General features: G+C 30.6%; 1 long non-coding RNA gene across 1 annotated transcript; it reads right to left on the bottom strand.

The window, feature by feature from the left end:
- Window positions 1-543: 543 nt before the first annotated feature.
- LOC115034309 lies at window positions 544-897 on the bottom strand. Its single transcript, XR_003839672.1, has 2 exons — window positions 643-897; window positions 544-589 (listed from the first exon to the last, which is right to left on the bottom strand). It is a non-coding gene; the product is annotated as an uncharacterized LOC115034309 (long non-coding RNA).
- Between the last annotated feature and the right edge of the window lie 3,856 nt (window positions 898-4,753).

Raw genomic sequence — 4,753 nt, 5'->3', positions numbered from 1 at the left:
CTTGGCACGTGAATATTATTCGAGTGAGGACGCCAAGTAAACAAGTGTAGGTACACCAATATACTATACGTATATTATACTTTTCTAAAGTATGGAAACAAATATTGCCAAAATAAAATAACAAAGTACAGTTTTACGTCATCTTATTTACATCATACAGACATACAATCCATCAAAATGATTTATGAATTATCATAAAAATCGTTGTTTTTTCTAATTTAAATAAAACGTACCTATTCTAACAATGTTTATATCACAACCATAATATTAAATTTATATTTTTCAGGAATAGGTAGGTAGTTCATATAACATTTTACGTTATAATTAAATTATATTACATAAAATGTTTATTATTTAATATTAAAATGTAATCTAATTGGCAGATGCCATAATTGGACGGTTTTTAAGAGAAAGGGCTTAAGTCAAAAATTGATACTTTTCAGGAGACACAAAAAACATTATAACTTTGTAAATTTTTTATGTTTTTAAATTTTGTATTCATAATCATGTTTGATAAGTGTTTTGTTATTTTACTATTAAATATATTTTAGTTTTTATTTATTTTCTTCAAATTATAATGACTTAAGACCTAGTGCATGTAACTTTATAAGACTTATGCCCTTTCGCATCATGACTTTAGACCTATTGCATGTAATTGTATAAGACTTATGCCCTTTGTCATTAAAATAAGTTATAATTAGTGACTTAGGCCTTTTGTCATGAAAAAAAATTCTGTATAACGACTTATTACCATACGCATTCTATTTTATCTCGTAAACCAAATCTCACATGGCATCTACAGTGGTACCATTCAACGTGGCTTGAAATTTCACACAGAATTAATGTATAAACTGAAAATGTCCAAAATTGACTTAAGCCCTTTCTCTTAAAAACCGTCCAATTATGGCATTTGCCAATTAGATTACATTTTAATATTAAATAATAAACATTTTATATTTTTATATTTTTTAATATTATTACGAGTGCAAAGCAGAACATTAAAATAAGTATTTATTATGTAACGAGACAGAATGGAGTGCCCGTTTATGTGGCGCACTCTCGTCATCCGTTACTACCTACCACTAACCGTTGATAGCGCGAACCACGCGTACAAAAACCTGTCAACTGCCGGCCACACGCCTATATTCGGATGCCGCAACGCAATATAGATGGCGTGGAACGATGTCCCGGTTTCCAGCCTCGCGCCGCCCGCCGGGAAAACACATTTTCCTCATGAACCCGTGGGAATAAAACCCCCGTGTTTTTAATTTCATAATCAGCACAGTTCATTGTATTAGTATGAAACAACGAAACACTTTTATGATCCAACTAAGACGCCGAAACTGAAGAAGTACCAACTAGCAATTCAACCATGATCCGACGTGCAAACCTAACGTAAGTATAGGCCACCAGCCGCCGATCAAAAATTCTCAACACTCCCTGCCGAGTGCGAAGACTGGTGATCCGGACGATAATCAAATTATCGTTATACACGGACACCAGTCCTAGCACACCAATCAGTTTTATTTGCCCCTAGACTGAGTAAGAAGCCGGACGGTATTGTAATGCCGTTATGCACGGATACTCATTTAGTCTGAACCGGCAGTAAATGTTTTCTCGCCACGCCTAGTCAACGTCGAGACCTAGTGTTCGTTCCCGCCGTGACCGCCGCCTTCAGAGCCGAGTCTTGTTGAACCCTGCACCGTGTGTTATGGAGCCGCTGTTTGCCAAATCACCATCAGACTGCAATCACTACGACCTACCGACTGGAAACCGTGAGTTTCATGTACGAATTCCCACCCATTTTATGTTAGCCCAGTACACTAATTTAAAATTTTATTGTAAACTCGTTAGAGTATAAATCGTTATTCAGAACAAAAATTGTGAAAATATTATTTATTGTATAACGAAAGAGTGAAATGAAAATAAAAGTTAATTAAAATATCACAACACAACGATGGCTTCATTTTTCATTACAATTATTACCAGATAATATTTTATAATTTCCAGAGATTTAATTATACAATTTAATTTAACAATATATTTTATGGGGAACATTGAATAATCTATAATGGCTAAAATAACTTAAGTAAAGAAACCAAATCCAAACTATATCTATATGTACATACTCATTAACCTTTGAATATTCTAGTCACATAATATAACGGTAAAATATTTATAAGACAAAGACATTATTTTTATTGTTATTTTAAAAATAAAAATATCCACAAGACAAATTGTGAATCCATAATGTAAGAAAATGAGCAATTGCTAGATAACAGAATTAACCTGCAGGGGCGGATTTAAGGAGGGAAACGTGGCGATTACCCCCCCCCCCCCCTAAGGATTTTTTTACTTCAATTATAGCGTCGTATGATACAATGAATATGAAATTCACAAGTCATAACTATGACTTCAAACTTAATAAATGATACAAAAAAGGTATTTTTTTTGAATATCTTATCAATTACTCGTATATTGTTTTTTGATTATCAATAGAAATTATCGAATTTAAATCATAGACCTTATACTAATAGACGGAACATCCAGGTGGGATGCGGGTGGGTGGTGTGGTTTGCGTTACAGTGATATGTATATATTATAATATACAGTAATATACAGAGTATTGTATCATCTAGTGCGCATGTGCGGTGTACGTTGTACTACCTTGATCAGCGCCGTCACACTTGGACGCCGGAGCTACAACCACGTTCCGTCTATTAGTATAAGGTCTATGATTTAAATAACAAGATTATGTTCAAAACAAATTTGAAATTGGTTATAACCATAGATATTAAAAGAAATTTGCAGAATTGCTGCAAAAAACTGGCTACGGTTTATAGTTTTAGATAATAGATATAATGACAGATAAAATCATTTTACCGCCAAGCAGTGCTACAGCGTGCTGCACCGCCGTATAAATCTGTTATCACATTAATTTTATAAAATAAATTAAATATTTTGTTCACTGTAACTGTGGTAAATAACTCAATTTTAATATTGAGCGCTGAATACTTTATTTTCATTGTTGCATTTCACATTTTTAAATTGTCACCACATGAAAAAGAGAACTTTACCTGTGAAATATTTTATTTTTTCGATATCGAAACTACAGAAAAAGTTACCGAAGTTTGAAAAAAAAAAACAAAAAAAAAATGGATTTTTAAATAATAAGAACTTTTTTTCGTATAAGTCATATCAAAAAAAATAATGATATTTCACATATCTATAATATCTACATATCTATGTTTTGAACTAAATTGTCTATCAATTTGGAGTATTTACTTTTACTACAGCCTGAGTGGTTCTATCCCGCGCAGAACAGTTTTTTCATTGTATACATATTTTGTAAGACGGAGACACCACATGCAGGTGTAGCGTTCTTTTAATATTTGAGCTTATTATAAAATATTTTTGTTTAAACTGCCTCATTTATAATTAAAAGCAGAATTTTAAAATTCATGTGTATTTTAAAATGCTTAGTGTGTATTTTACTAATCTACTTCCTATAACTTTCCTGCCTAGCTGATAACCATATTATGCTTTCCTGCTTTAGGTATTTTGCTTATTGCTTTGTTTATTAGATTAAAAACGTGGATGAGGTCACGCATGGGTGAAGAAAGATTAACTGGCTTAGCTTTACTCAATACTCATAGGGACATAAGCATTGATGTGGAAAAAATCATTGACAGATTTGCGGCTGGTAAAAAAAGAATCATACAATTGTTGCTCAAATAAATTATTAATAAATTTGTTTATTTAATATTGAATAAAATACTATTGAATTTTTATACGGTTTAATTTTTTTTTATATATATGTATAACAGATGTCTATTGACTAATATGTATATATTGAAATTATATGATACCAATTCGCCCCCTCCTTAAATGAGCCTCAGATCAGCTACTGGTATTAACATTACTGACTACTGAATACATGTCTGCATATATAATGCTAAAAATTTAAGAACATTACAACAGCTACTGTATGAGCATTAGGTAATTTGATATACCTAATATTCCATCATTTTCAGTTGTTATTTTTATACTTTAAAATTTTAACTTGCACTAAGAAACTCAAACATTTGAATAGTCATTTCATAAAATCTAATAAATAAAAAGGTGGTAAGTGGATGTCGCTCTACTGTATGGTAGGTTACAAGTGGGTCACTGTAATGGATGGTGTTAAATTTGAATTCAATGATGTAATATCATTGTATTAGAAAAACGATTCTGAGCGAAAACGGTCATTCAGCCTATGATATTACTAAGCATATTTGATGATATTATTGTGAATAAAGTAATTTATAAATAACCTATTTACGTGGGACCTTGTTTTAAATTTTTAATCCTTAGCTATAAAAGTTGAACATTTTATACATTTTTAACTAAAAATAATTATTAAATTTTAAATTTAATATTTTTTTGTGAAAATTTGAACTATAAATGCTTATAAAAAAAAATTGTACCTATGTATTTTCAATGTTTTTCAACTGCTGTTGTAACAATATATCAAAAGCCTTGCATTAAATTGTCATGCTTTTTTACCAAACAAATACATTTTTATTGATATTTATAGAAAAAAAACTAAAAAATTGAAAACTGAAAATGTCCGTAAACAGCTCAAAAAGAGTCAAAATATTTTCAAAATTGTATGTTGTATAGGAAATGCTAATACAAACTATTCAGTATTTAATGAAATTTTCATGTATCTACAGTTATTCGTTTTTGAATTACAATAAAATAAGGAAAT

The sequence above is a fragment of the Acyrthosiphon pisum genome, chromosome A2, assembly GCF_005508785.2.
Source record: "Acyrthosiphon pisum isolate AL4f chromosome A2, pea_aphid_22Mar2018_4r6ur, whole genome shotgun sequence".
Lineage (NCBI taxonomy): Eukaryota > Metazoa > Arthropoda > Insecta > Hemiptera > Aphididae > Acyrthosiphon > Acyrthosiphon pisum.
The sequence above is the reverse complement of the archived record's forward strand: the minus strand, read 5'-3'. Positions and strand labels throughout refer to the sequence as shown.